This window comes from Panthera tigris, chromosome E2 (assembly GCF_018350195.1).
Source record: "Panthera tigris isolate Pti1 chromosome E2, P.tigris_Pti1_mat1.1, whole genome shotgun sequence".
Classification (NCBI taxonomy): Eukaryota; Metazoa; Chordata; class Mammalia; order Carnivora; family Felidae; genus Panthera; species Panthera tigris.
This window is the reverse complement of record NC_056674.1, coordinates 22,746,139-22,761,556: the sequence shown is the minus strand read 5'-3', so window position 1 is coordinate 22,761,556 and position 15,418 is coordinate 22,746,139. Positions and strand designations below refer to the sequence as shown.

At 42.1% G+C, this 15,418-nt stretch overlaps 1 protein-coding gene across 1 annotated transcript in view; it reads left to right on the top strand.

The window, feature by feature from the left end:
• Window positions 1-400: 400 nt before the first annotated feature.
• The window catches only part of URI1 (URI1 prefoldin like chaperone), a 124,814-nt gene continuing 109,796 nt past the window's right edge, over window positions 401-15,418 (top strand). The window contains exon 1 of the mRNA XM_042967951.1: window positions 401-520. The gene's annotated coding sequence lies outside the window, so the exon portion shown is untranslated. The remainder of the gene's footprint in view (window positions 521-15,418) is intronic.

Below are 15,418 nucleotides of genomic sequence, written 5' to 3'. Positions count from 1 at the left end.
CCACTCTGTTCAGTGGCTGTGCTCCACCCAGAGCAGGAAACTCTTCCATGAGGGAATCAAGCATTTCCACATCTTCACAAACATGCCCCATAGCTGGGCCAGTATAACCCTGCCTAGCAGTGGGAAGAGGGGGCAGTGAGGGCAAATGGAGTCCTTTTTGCTCAGCCCAAGGAACAGAGGCGGCTAGCTCTACTCCACAAACACCGTGGTCCCTCGCCACGCACTTCTCAGCAGACAGTCATGTCAGCGGGGACTGGAGCTGAGGCAGGACGAGAGCCTAGGGATGTGTTGTGTCCTGGGGATGCTGGGGGAGGCCTGGTGACATGTCCCTGCCCGGGACACAGAACCGGAATCCTCATGTCTGCCAAATTCTAGAGCCCTCTCTGTGTCACAGGTGGGTATTCTTTCTGGGCGACCCTCCAGCTCTCTGCCGGGCTCCTTGAAAATCACCCTCCTGATGTTAACATGGTCTTTCTGCCCAGGACGTCACGCCCCTGAGGGGGTTCAGCCTGTGCGTTGGGTGAGTTGAAGCTGACTTGTGTTATGGCTTCTCCTCTGCTGGGGTTCCACGTGAGCGCTTTATTTTGGCCACGCTTGTGCAGCCGTTTGGGTGTTCTGTCATGACTCTGCTCGTTTCTCCACAAGCAGAGGCAAAGTCACTTGCCAGGTTGGGAGCTTCTTGCTATTGTTCCACGTACCGGCTCTGTAAAGAAATGTGTGTGTTGTAGCACATTTTTGCCATATTATAGCCACCAAGCGTCCACTCCCTGGTCCCAATGGCATTGATTTCCTCCTGGCGAATATCCTCCCTCTCACTGTGGGAACCAGAGGGGCCAAGGCCTCCCTCTCCCAGTCCTGGGACAACCGGACTTTGTCCTGGAACAGTGAGTTAGTGACGCAGGCACTGATGGGGCGGCCGGATGCTCCCATGCTTGCTCTCTCAGGCAGAGGCAGCAGTGGCTGCTGGCCAGGCTTGTGTCTGTGTGAGCCACGCTGGAGTGGCATTCCTTCTGTTCACTGTCCCCCATCCCGCTCCCTCCCCACTCAGCCCTGCTAACCCTTTAGATGAGTGTTACCTATGTTTAAACTTCATCCAAACGGACTTACACAGTATGTGCCCCTGGGTCTCCCTTCTCCCATCCAGTGTCATGTCAGTTCATATGGTATTTTCATCAGAGCTGCCTATATAACTTGTGGGACTCACTGCAAAATGAAAATGCAGGACCCCTTGTTCAAAAATTAAGAATTTGAAGATGGTGACAATGGAGCATAAGTCCGGTCGAGGGCCCTTCGGAGTGCCTGTGGGACCATCACATGCTCCATGAAGCTGGCCCTGACTTCTGCTTGTCACCTATCTACTTGTGGGTCTTTGGGGGCAGAAGCTGGTCTGATGGGGACGGTGTGGCTGCCATGAGTGGAGTATGGGAAAGCCAGTGTTTCTTCAGGACTTTTATACCCTTAACCCATCCGAGTCTCACAGAGGCCTTGAGGACTGCAGGGCTGGTGATCAGTATAAGCCTCAGGCCACTTCATAGATGCAGAGCTCAAACTAAAGATGCCACAGGACCACCCAAGTCCCACTGCGAATGCAGGGCCTGAGACTTGCCCCAGGGTCCTCTGGTTCCAGAGAGCCCCCTCTTGCCATTAAACCATGCCCAGCCTTGCTCGAGTCCCTGCTATGTGCCAAGTGCTGGATTCATGAGAAAGGGAAGGAATCCTCCTTGTCCAAAGGAATTTACAATCCAAGTGGAAAGCAAAGACAGGACTTACACACATGAAAAATTATTAACCAAAACATTTCTTCCTTCAAGGACGGGGGCTTATAGCTGCAAGAACTATGGGTGCTTTCTGTCTCTCCAAGCAAGAGGAAGGGGAGGTCTGTGGGAGGACAGGAGACTAAGGGCAGGCAGGTGTGGCCGTGACTCTGAAGACAGGGCCCCAGCCTGGCTCACACAATCTCAGTGCCTAGGACAGAGTGTGCTTAGCAGAGCTGGTCAAAGGCCAATCCCTGGAAGTCCCAGGGGTGGAGGTGGGAGGGTCGGGCCCTCCGGTTCCCAAAGTGGGATGCAGGAAATTCACCCTCTGTGGTTCTAGAAATGTTCTATTTTCTTGATCTGGGAACTGGTTACACAGGTATGCTGACTTCATGAAAATTCATCAAGCTATGCATAGGATTTATGCATTTTTCCGCAGGAACGTTGCACTTCAGTATCAGGTTAAGAGAAAATATGTGAAAGGATCTGCATGTAGTTAAGGGAAATCTAGGGTGCTGTGTTTAACCCACTCTTGGGTGCTCAGAGAAGATTTCCTAGAAGAGGGTCTGAAAAATGTCCTGAGGGAGGGAGCAAACGGTGAGGGTGGGGCTGTTCCTGGCAAAGGGGATGCATGCCTGTGATTTGGGAGGTGAGCAATGCATGGCTGGGGAGAGCATGGGCTGGTGGGTAAGACTGGCTCTGCCTCAGAGCTTGAGGAGGTGGAGAGGACAAGAGACACAAAGGCTGGCCTGTGTGGGGCCTCCCAGGCCTGCCGAGTATGGGTTGCCATGAACGGTTGTGAGGGTTGTGAGCTTGAGACGCCAGTTGCAAGGGGTGGGGTAGATGGGGTGGGAAATGGGAGGTAAGAAGATGACCCTGAAAAGGCCACCAGACTTTGCTAAGTGAGCAGTGATGGCAGCTGGGCCTGGGAGAGTGTAGAATAGGGAATGAATCCCAGAGACCGCTTTTTCAAATGGTACGTTTGGGGGATATAACAAGCGACCACAAGTTCTTTGACATTTGTCCCATCAAGAGATGGAGTCTAATTGCTCATCTCTAGCGTGTGCGCTGGCCTCAGTGACTTGTTAGTGATGAAGCGGATGAGGCTGAAGTGATGCTCAGTGACTTCTGGAGCCGGACGAGATAAGGCAGTAAAACTCCCACCTGGCTCCCCTTCGGAAGCTGGCCACCATGCTGTAAGGAAGCCGGGGCCCCAGGCAGGCATTCCAGCTGGCCACTCCGCTGACGTCCTGAGAGCTGCCCAGCTGACCCTGCCTCCCTCCAGAACTGTGCCTTATGCCACTACGTTTGGGTGGTTTGTTGGCAGCAAGAAAATGGCTCCCTTGATCGTCGGGCAGAATCAGCAGGGGAGCTTAAAAAATTCCCAACGCCCAGGCCAGATCCAAGCATTAATATTCTTTGGGGCTCCCAGTGTTCAGCCAAGGTTGAGAACCATTACTGTAGACCAAACCTAAGGCTTGAGCAAGGGTTAGCTTCAGGAGATGGCTTCCCATTTCACCCCCTCCCCCTCACTCAGCTTCCTTTTGTCCTTTTGGTTCTTGTCCCCCCCACACCCCCCAACTCCCATTTCCCTCTTTGGGCACATGAAAGTGAATCCTCTTATGCAGCAGGGAGGCTCCCAAGGCTGGGTGTGTTAATAGGATTGCCAGATAAAGTACAGGAGGCCCAGTTAGAGTTGAATTTCAGGTAAACAGTGAATTTGTTTTTAGTACACGTGTGTTCCAAATGGTACATGGCCACACTAGAAAATTATGTATTGTTATCTGAAATTCAAATTTTACTGAGTGTTCTATACTTTTATTTGTGAAATCTGGCAACCGGAAGCGTGAAGCTGGGTCAAGGTGATATTTGGGCTTCACCTGGGGACATCTGTAGATTCCTGAGTCCCTCAACAGCAGGGTAGGATACACCTCAGGAATCCTCAGGTCACTTCCCTTGTTAGAGGAAAGTGAGGCCCCAAAACAGGAAGTAATAAGCCCAAAACAGGCTGTCCTTGATTTGCATGATATTGTCTAACCAAACCCACGCATATTGGCAAATGTATCAACATTTGCATGCAGGTTTTTATGTCAACGTAGATTTTTAGATCTGCTGGGGGATGTCTGGGAATATGATTGCTGGGTTGTATGGTAAGTCTATGTTTAATTTTGTGCAAAAGTACCAAACTGTCTTCCAGAGGGGCTGCACCATTTTACATTCTCACCAGCAATAAGAGAGAGTTCCTTTGCTCCATAGCTTAGCCAGCAGTTGGTGTTGTCTCTTGTTTGGATGGTAGCCATTCTAACAGGTATATAGTAGTGTCTCGTTATTTTAATTTGCATTTCCCCATTGACAAATTATGTTGAGCATCTTTTTATATGCTTATTTGCCATCTGTATATCTTTGGTGAAATGTCCAGATCTTTTGCCCATTTTTAAATTGGGCTGTTTTCTTATTGTTGAGTTTTAAGAATTCTTTATATACTCTAGATACAAGTCCTTTTTCAGACATATTGTTTGCAAATATTTTCTCCCAGTCTGTAGTTTGTTTTTTTCTCAACCTCTTAACAGTATATTTTGCAAATGTTTTTAACTTTGATAAAGTACAATCCACCAATTTTTTCATTGCCAAAATCAAGGTCACACGGATTTTTTTTCTTGTGTTTCCTTCTAGAAGTTTTATAGGTTTGTATTTTGCATTTAAGTCTGTGATCTATTATGAGTTAATTTTGTGCAAAATATGAGGTATGAATAGAGCTTTTTTTTTTTGCAAATAAACATCTAATTGTTCTAGCATCATTTATTAGAGAAACTATTCTTTCTCCACTGAACTGCCTTTGCACCTTTGTAAAAACTCAGTTGCTTATATTTGTACTTGACTATTTCCGGGCTCTCTATTTGCCCCATTGATGTGTGTCTATCTCTTTGCTATTATCACATTGTTGGGATTCCTGTAGCTTTACAGCACAACATACTACCATACACAATATACAGCACAATATATAATAGCATAGCTTTGAATTCAGGTATGTGAGTGTTTTTCGCTATGAGAGACCTACTTAAATGCACGTAAGAAGGTTGAAAGGAACCAGGGTCTTCTCAGATTGCTGCAGGCCAGCAGGTCACCTGCTGTCCCCAGAGTGGTACTGGGCTGAGTCAAGAGCAGCTGATCCTCTTGGGGGACCTGCTTTCAGCCTCATGGCCCAGCATCCCCGAAGCCTTCCGTGCCTTTGTATCACTCTCCACTCTCTGCAGGCCTGTCTCAGCACCTCTGGCCCCAGCACTCTAGCTTACCCTCAACATGGGCCTCTCACAAACAACTGAGAGCTGTGTTTTTGGCTAGCACACAGTTTTGTTTTATTTCTTAAAGTTGAATTCGTTGCTGATATTTTCACATTGGGTGATTTCACAAAGAAGTCCAGAAATCTGGCTTCTCCTGGGCCTGAATCCCATGAGTCGGCTGGAGCTAAGTAGCAGTAGGTCCCTTGGGTGAACTGGATCTCTAGTCTGCCAGCCCCTCCAGCCCCCTTTGCTCAATTATGTAAGAGGGTCTGTCCCCTGCAGATCTCTAAGTGTATAATCTCTGGTCTCAGGCTTCAGGATTCCAGTCTGACAGAGACAGCCAAGCAGTACAGTCAGTTGAGACATCTACCCCACAGAAACTGGGCAGTGGAGTGTGGCAGCCAGGTCTTTGACCAGAGGAATTTAATGACCAAAGCCCAGCTGATATGCTTGAAAGCCACTGCAAAGGCCATGCTTCCCATCTTATCACTGGGCATGGTGGGTATACTAAGTCAGGCCTGTTCCTGGGAGGCAGAGGACTCCTTTGATGGCCATCTTCAGCATGAAGGCTCCTCAAACCAGCCTTGTTGAACTTTCCTTAGAACTGCATTGCAATCTTAGATGCTTCTCCCCAAATTTCCTTTCTTCCTTCACTTGGCCTCGAGACCTACACTATGGGCCAAAGTTCTTACAACTTATGGCCCCCCTCCCCATTTTCCCTCACAGGTGTTTCTCTTATAAATTTTGTACATGTTGGTCTTGTTCGGGCATCTGCTTCTCAGAAAACCAGGTCTAACACAGGGGTGGGCGTCACTCAGCAGGTATGAAAGAAGCAGATTCTTGGAGAAGGGGCTCTGGCTATGGTTAAGGCAGAGACCTTGACCAACAGGCTCACCCCACCCTGTCCTTTGCTGGTAAAATGATAGAATTAAATAGGACCACAAATCTCCCCAGTCCCATCGTAGCTTCTCTCTCCCCTCATACTGGTACCCTTCTGAGTCAGAAAGGCTCAGAGAAACCTCAGGGCCTGAGGTAGGCAGTGGAAGGGGGGTGCACAGCCATCAAGCCTAAAGTCCCAATTTGCCAACTAAATGACCCAACTAACCATCTTTACCAAACTCCTGTGAGTACACAAGGTGTCACAGACATTTGCTTGATTTTTGGTCACCCAGCATCCCTCCCTCCTCTTTTGGTACCGGTGCCTGAGTTTTGGGGGCATGTGGGGCTGGGCGTCAGTCCAGCTCTTGCTGTTTTTCAGCCCCATGATTGGTTCAGGACCGGGCATGTGACCTAGTTCAGAGAGAATGAGATGCCCTGAGGCTTTTGCTGGGAAAACTGGGAGACTGATGCTTCTCTTTCTTACTCAGAGCAGGCAGAGGTCCCCGCCTGACCCTAGAAGTTGGGACTCTGGAGCTCCCAGACACCTGAGAATGATGTAGATGCAGTAAAAGGCAGGGCCCTGAGAAGAGAAAGCAAGCTCCGTTGTTGTTGTTTAGGACTCTTAATCAAGCCCAGCTGAAAGCTGAACCACTCCTGAACTTTTCAGAGTTGAGAGCCAATAAATTGTCTTTTAAATGAAGGCAGTTTGCAACAGATTTGCAGCTTAATAAATTCTAATTGACATAGGCATTTGATCATCCACTAAATGGGTCATTTAGGACTCTCATCTTTCTTCTTCTGGTATTATCACTTGAGGGTCGGCTAACTTCTACATCAGGGAAAAAGTAGGTTAAAAAAATTTTTTTTTGAAAAGGTGAGGAATATCCAGGCTCCTGGGGGCCAGCAGCTCTTGTTGAAGGGCTGGAGCTTGCAGTGGGCATTTGAGGCTTTGCCTGTATAGCTTCCTCTCCTATGTTTTCAGATGTTCTCTGGGGAGACACCTTCTCCTACCCATACTCGTTATGTTTAGAATGGAGTTGGTCCATTCCTTCCTCTTGGGCTCTAGGCGTGGGCAATTAAGCCAGCCAATTTAGGAGGAAAGAGGTACCTTCTTCCTCCTGAGATTGCTCAATAAGTACAATGATGATTAGGAATGTTGGGAGCCTCCACGTGTAAGGAAACTTCAGAGGAAAGCTGATGCAGAAGAAAGCACAAAGAAGAGGAGAAAGACCTATCCGTGATGCTCCTGGGTGTAGCCTTATCTGAAACTAACTTTCTGTAACTGAACTTTTCAGTTACATGAGGAAACAAAGCCTGTTGTTTTTTTTTTTTCTTTCAGTGGGAAAATATACCATAAAATATATTATTTTAGCCATCTTTATACAATTTGGTGGCATTGGGTACATTCGCAATGTTGTGTAACATTTAACCAATGTTGTGTCACCACTCGTTCTAGAACTTTTATTACTCCCAACAGAAAAATTCTGTAACCATTAGGCAATGGCCCCCCTCTCCCATCCCCCAACCAGGTCTTGGTGACTTCTAATCTAATTTATGTCTCCATCAATCGACCTGCTTTAGGTACTTCATATAAGTGGAATAATACAATATTTTTACTTTGCATCTGGTTTATTTCACTTGGGTTTTCATAATTTCATATTAATTTTATATTACTTTATGCTTTCAAGGCTCATCAATGTTGTAGCATGGATCAGAACTTAATTCCTCTTTATGATGACTGAGTAACGTTCATATGCATATATATACGCACAAAATATATACACACACCACATTTTGTTTATCCACTTATCTGTTGAGGGAAACTTGGATTTTTTTCACTTTTTGGCTGCTGTGAGTAATGCTGCTACGAACACAGATGTATTTGTTTATTTGTTTTTGGTTCTTTGGGGTATATGTCGAGGAGTGAAACTATTTGTTCATACGATCTTTTTGAGAAATTGCCAAACTTTCCCACGGCAGCTATAGCATTTTACATTCCCACCAGCAATGAAAGAGTGTTCCAATTTCTCTACATGCTTGCCAACACTTGTTATTTCCTCTTTCCTTCCTTTCTTCTTTCCCTCCCTCCCTCCCTTTCCTCATCCACGTCGTCCTCCTTCTTCTTCATATTCGTCCTAGAGGCCATGAAACAGTATCTCATTGTGGTTTAGACTTGCATTCCCTAATGGTTAGGGTCATTGAGCAACTTTTCACGTGTCTATTGGACATTTGTACATCTTTTTTCGAGAATTGTCTTTTCAAGTCCTTTCCTCATTTTTGAATTGTTTTCTTTTTTGTTGTTGTGGTCGAGTTGTAGGAGATATATCTTTCTATGTATCTATATATAAACATAAATATATATAATAAATATATATAAATATAGAAATAGAGATAGATAAATATAGAGTTAGATATTCTTCATATTAAACCCTCATAAGACACATGATTTGTAAATATTTCTTCCTTGTGTTATATTTCCATTCTCTTGAAAGTGTCATTTGATGCATAAAAGTTTTTAATAAGTTTTAATGAAGTCAAATATACTTATATTTTTCTTTTGCTGCCTGTGCTTTTAGTGTCATATTTAAGAAATTGCCAATTCCAAAATCATGAAGATTTTCCCTTATGACTTCTTCTAAGAGTTTTAAAGTTTTAGGTCTTTTGTTTAGGTCTGATTCATTTTGAGTTAATTTTTGTATATGGTATAAGGTAAGGGATCAATGTCATCGCATTGCATGTGGATATCCAGTGTCCTTAGTACTATTTGTTGATGTGACTGTTCTTTACCTATTGAATGATCTTGGAACTCTTGTCAAAAATCAATTCACCATATATGGGAGGGTTCATTTTGGGGCTATTCATTCAATTCCATTAGTCAATGTGTTTATCCTTACGCTAGTAACAGTGTTTTGATTAACATAGATTTGAAGTAAGTTTTGAAATCAGGAAGTGTGAGACTTTTCCAACTTTGATCTTCCTCAAGATTGTTTCAACTATTGAGGGTCCCTTGTAATGCCACATAAATTTTAGGATGGGTTTTTGTACTTCTGCAAAATATGACACTGGGATTCGATAGGGATTGCTTCAAATCTATAGACTGCTTTTAGGAGCACTGTTTATTAATCTGCTTGGGCTGCTATCACAAAATACCACAAAATGGGTGGTTTAAGCAATAGGAATTTATTTTCTCATAGTTTGGGAAGTTAGAAGTCCATGATCAAGGTAATGATCAAGCAAGTTCAGTTTCTGGTAAAAGATTTTTTCCTAACTTATAGATGATAGCTTTTCACTGTGTCCTCACTTGGCCTTTCCTTAGTGTGTGTGTGGAGAGAATGAGTTTTCTGGTGTCTCTTCTTATAAGGACACTGATCCTATTGGATCAGGCCTTATTATTTTTATTTTTTAAATTTTTTAATGTTTATTTATTTTTGAGAGAGAGAGACAGAGTGCAAGCAGGGGAGGGGAAGAGAGGGAGACACAGAATTCAAAGCAGGCTTCTGGCTCTGAGCTGTCAGCACAGAGCCCAACATGGGGCTCAAACCCACAAACCATGAGATCATGACCTGAGCCAAAGTCAGGCGCTTAACCAACTGAGCCACCCAGGCACCCCACAGGACTTATTTTTATTATGTCACTTAACCTTAATTACTTCCACAAAGGACCTATCTCCAAATATAGTATATTGAAGGTTAGAGCTTCAACATATGAATTTTGGGGAAACATTCCATCCATAACAGTTCTCCTCTTAGCATTATTAAGTCTTCCAACCCATGAACGTAAATATCTTTCCATTTATTTGTGTTTTCTTTAATTTATTGCAAGAATGTCTTGTAGTTTTTAGTGCACAATTTTTTATGCCTCCTTAGTTTAATTCATTACTAAATATTTTTTATGCTAGTACAAGTGAGATTTTTAAAAATTTCCCTTTCAGATTGTTCATTGCTAGTGTATAGAAATGTAACTGATGTTCGTGTGTTGATTTTGTATCCAGTGACTTTGTTGACTTTGTTGCTCTAAGCTATTTTTTGTGTGTAGATTCTTTATGGTTTTCTATATATAAAATCATATCATCTACTGAAAGAAATAATTTTTTTGTTCTCTTCCAATTTGGCTTCCTTTTATTTCTTTATCTTGCTTAATTGCTTTGGCTAGAACTTCCAATACTATGTTAAATAGAAGTGGTAAAAGCAAACATCTCTTTCTTGTTCCTGATCTTAGAGGAAAAACTTTGGCTTTTACCCTTGAGTATGTTACCTATGCGTTTTTCATATATGGCCTTTATAATGCTGAGGTTTCTTTCTATTACTAGTTTATTGGTTTTTTTAGTCATGAAAAGGTGTTGGGTTTTATCAAGTGCTATTTCTGCATCAATTTGGATTATCATGTGTTTTGTTTTCCTTTGTTCTATTAATGTGGTATATTACATTGGTTGATTTTCATATGGTGAAACAACTTTGTATTCCTGGGATAAATTCTGCATAGTCATGGTATATAATCTTTATAATATGCTGTTGAACTTGTGTGTTCATATTTTGTTGAGGATTTTTGCATTTATATTCATAAGGACTTTAGCCTATTGTTTTCCTTTTTTCCCCCAATATTTATTTATTTTGAGAGAGAGAGAGAGAGAGAGAGTGACGAGGGGGTGCAGAGAGAGAGGAAAGAGAGAATCCCAGGAGAGCCTGACATGGGGCTCTATCCCACAGATGATGGGGCTCTATCCCCAGATCATGACCTGAACTGAAACCAAGAGTAGAACACTTAACCCACTGAACCACCCAGGCACCCTTATAGTTTTCTTTCTTCCAGTGTCTTAGTGACCTCATAGAATGCATTCCTTCTTCAATGTTTTGGAAAAGTTTAAGCAGAATTGATGACTATTTTTTAAATGTTTTGTAGAATTCACCTTTGAAACCATTTGTTCTGTATTTTTCTTTGTTGGTAGGATTAATGATTCATTCTCCTTACTTGTTAATAGCCTTTTTATAATTTTCTATTTTTCCTTGAGTTAGTTTTGTTTGTATTTTTCTAGGAATTTTCCCATTTCATGTAGACTTATCCAATTTGTTGCATATAATTGTTCATAGTATTTCTGTAAAATAGCTAGTAATATCCTATTTTAATTTCTGGTTTTGAAAATTTGAGTCTCTCTTTTTCTTAATCTAGTAAAGGTTTGTCAATTTCATCGATATTTATCTGAGAATAAATTTTGGTTTCATTAATTTCCTCTGTTGTTTTTTATTCTCTGTTTCTCCCTCATGTAATCTTTGTTATTTCTTCCTTATGCTAGCTTTGGGTTGCTTGCTTTTCTTTCTAGTTCCTCAGTGTATACAGTTAGGTTATTGATATATTAGTTTGCTAGGGCCACCATAACAAAATACCATAGGCTTGGTGACTTAAACAGCAGACATTTATTTTTTCATAGTTCTGGAGGATGTAAGTCCAAGATCAAGGTGTGACTAGGTTGGTTAACACTGAGGCCCCTCTCTTGGGCTAGCAAACGGCTGCCCTCTTGCTGCCCCTTCACATGGTCATCCCTGTGTGTGCACGTGTCCCTTGTGTCTCTACATATTCCCTGCTATTTTTTTAATGTTTAGTTTTGAGAGGGAGGGGAGGGGCAGAAAGAGAGAGAGAGAGACAGAGAATCTGAAGCAGGTTCCACACTGTCAGCGCAGAGCTGACACCTGTCTGTAACTCACCAACCAGAAGGTCATGATTTGAGCTAAAGTCAGATGCTTGACCGACTGAGCCACCAAGCTCTCTTCTAAATATCCCCTTCTTATAAGGACACCAGCCAGATTGGATTAGGGCCCACTCAGATGGCCCTTTTAATGTATTTATTTTAACATATTCACCTTTCAAAGCCCTGTCTGCAGACATAGTCACATTCTGAGGTACTAGGGGTTAGGACCTCTATGTGTGAATTTGAAGGGGTGACAGTTCAGCCCGTATCACCATTCTTTTACTTTCAATTCTTTTGTGTCTTTCAATCTAAAGTGAATTTCCTGTAAATAGCATGTAGATCAATCATTTAAAAAATCCATTCTACCAATCTTTGTTTTAATTGGACTGTTTAATCCATTTACATTTAAAGAAATTGTTGGTAAAGAAGGACTTAGTTCTGCCATTTTTGTGTGTGTGCTTTTTTTTGTTCAATTCCTACATTTTTTATTTATTAGATTATTTTATAGTGTATCGCTTTGATTCCCTTTTTTCCTTGTATGTATATATTTCAGTTATTGTAGTAGTAGTTCCCTTGTGAAATATAATTAACATTTTGAACTTATAACATCCTAGTTTGAATAACACCAATTTAGTTTCAATAGTATACAAACACTGTGCTCCTATACAGTTTTGTCCTTCTCCCTTTATATTGTTATTGTCCCAGATCACATTCCTATACATCGTGTGCCCCTTAGCATAGATTTATAATTACTGTTTTATACATTTGCCTTTTAAATTGTAGTTGAAAATAGAGGAATTACAAACCAAACCTGCGGTAATACTGGTTTTTATATTTACCTGCGTAGTCACTACTTTTTTTAATTTTTATCAAAAAAATTTTTTTTCTTAGTCACTACTTTTATCAGTGTTCTCTATTTCTCATATGATTTTGAGTTCTTGTCTGGTGTTCTCTCATTTCAGTCCAATAGATTCACTTTAGCAATTCTTGTGAAGCAAGTCTACTAGTAATGAACTCCTTCAGTTTTTATTTATCTGGAAATGTTTTAATTTCTCCTTCATTCTTGATAGTTCATCTAAGAAAGAATTCTTCGTTGAGAGGTTGTTTTTTCCTTTTGGAACTGAATATGCCCTTTGGCCTCCATGATTTCTTTTTTCTTTTTTAAAACAGGAGGTGCTTTTTTTGTTTTTATTTTTTTGTTTTAGTAAAGAGCGAGACTATGAGCAGGGAGAGGGACAGAGGGAGAGAGAGACAATCTTAAGCAAGCTCCATGCTCAGTGTAGAGCCTGATGCAGAGCTCAGTCCCATGAGTCTGGGATCATGACCTGATCCCAACCAACTGAGCCACCCATGTGCCATGGCCTACGTGATTTCTGATTAGAAATCAGCTGTTAATCTTGCTGAGTATTCCTTGTATGTGACAAGTTACTTGTCACTTGTTGCTTCTAAGATTGTCTTTTTTTGTGTGTTTTGACAATTGGATTATAATGTGTCTCAGTTCTTTTTTTTTTTTAATTTTTTTTTTTAATGTTTATTTATTTTTGAGACAGAGAGAGACAGAGCATGAACCGGGGAGGGTCAGAGAGAGGGAGACACAGAATCTGAAACAGGCTCCAGGCTCTGAGCTGTCAGCACAGAGCCCGACGCGGGGCTCGAACTCACGACTGCGAGATCATGACCTGAGCCGAAGTCGGCCGCTTAACCGACTGAGCCACCCAGGCGCCCCATAATGTGTCTCAGTTCTACACATCTCTTTGAGTTTATCTTGCTTGAAGTTCCTTAGGCCTCTTGGATGTATGTATTCAAATCTTTCATCAAATTTAGGAAGTTTTCAGCCATTATTTTTTCAAAAATTTTTTGTCCCTTTCTGTCTCCTCCTGGAACTCCTCTTGTGCATACTGTTGGTATTCTCAGTAGTGTCCCCCAGGCTCATAGGCTCGGTTCATATCTCCTTTTTTTTTTTTCTTTCTTTACCTGACTGAATAATTTTGAGTGCCTTATATTCAAAGTTTTTTGATATTTCTTCTGCCAGCTCAAATCCTTTTGGCTCCTGTAGTGAATTTATTATTTTATTTTTTATTTATTGTATTTTTCAGCTCTAGGGTTTCTATTTTGTTCCTTTTCATAATTTTGATCTCTTTTTTGCCATTCCCTATTTGTTCATAAATTTTTTTGTGTGGTTTCCTTTAGTTCTTTGTCTATGATTTCCTTCAGCTTATTAAGCATATTTAAGATAGTTGATTTAATGTCTTTGACTAATATTTCCAATGTCTGGGCTTCCTTAGGGATGGTTTCTAATTATTATTATTTTTTTTTCTGCGAATTGGCTTTACATACTTGTTTTTTGGTATGTTTTGTATTGTTTGTTGAGGACTGGACATTTTGAGTATTAGTATGTGAACTCTGGAAATCCGATTTTCCTGCTCCTCAGGGATTGCTGATTTTTGCTTGTTGAAGTTTGCTGTCATCTCTTTAGTGATTTTTCCAAACTATTTTTCAAAGTGTATTCCTTGGAACGTGTGGTCATTGAAGTTTTTATTCTGTTATCTCTACAGCCAGCCAGTGACTTGAAGATTTTCTTAAAAAAAAAAAAAAAAAAAAAAAAAAAAGTCTGTCCCTTTAAATCTTCCAATAGATGCTGTCAGGGGAAATTGCTACAGTTCTAGAAGGCCAGTCTCCACCTGTCTCAGGGAGCTGGTAGACTGACCGAAATGTTCTGGAGGACAAGGACCTTACTGCTCACACTGGCATCAGCCAACCACTCCAGGAATGGTGGCCGCTAATCCCACAGCTGCATGGTGGGGTGCGGGCTGAGGAATGGGGCATGGCAGCTGGTTCTCACCCCTCCCCACCCCTACCAACAGTTGGTGACCTTTTCCTTTATCATGCACTCTCCTGGTTTTTTAAAGTTCAAGTTCCAGAGTTTCAATATTGTTGACTCTGTGAGTGTTCCGTTTCCAACTGACAGTTGTTTTTGTTTGTTTGGTTTTTAGGGTTATTTATTTATTTTGAGAGAAAGAGAGAGGGAGAGAGAGAAGGGGAGGAGCATAAAGAGAGGAAGAGAGAGGATCCTAAGGAGGCCCTGAGATGTCAGCGCCATCGCTGAGCCCCTCTTGGGGCTTGAACTCACGAACCATGAGATCAAGACTGAGGTGAAACCATGAGTTGGACACTCAACCGACTGAGCCACCCAGTGACTGCTCTGACAGTTGTTTTGATGAAGGGACTGATCCCTAGGGCCTTCACTCCACCATTTTGCCTCATGCCCTTCTGAATCCCTCCTTTTAAATTTTTGTTTTTTTCCATAACTCACTTTGAGTTTCTATTACTGGCATCTGAGAGATGGCAACAACTGTAGCAACTGCCATGCTTGGTGCTATGTATTTTTCAGACTTAAAGATGATTTCATCCCTTTCTTTGGAGGGGAGGCTGAAGTGTACAGAAAAACCATATACAACAAGGATTCGAGTGATCAGTGACAACCCTAAGGATAAGCAGATGAAGTACCAGGGGAACTTCATGGAAGGGATGATTTTTTGACCTTGGGGTAAAGGATGAACCTCCTATAGAATTAAAAGAACCTCATCTAAGGTCTTTGGCCCTCCGTTGACTCCAAGATCCACAGACAGTTCTGGTCCCTGCCTTGATCACCTCCTGCTTCTCATGCACAAGGAAGGGCCTGGTACATGGAAGGGGGTCAATAATTTTTGCTGAAATTTAACTTTGTTTTATTGAAGGTGTTTTGGGGTGGCTGATGTTCACCTGGATGAGTGATTATAATTTGAAGGATTTTAGATGGATAGAGGAAGTTTCCACTGTCA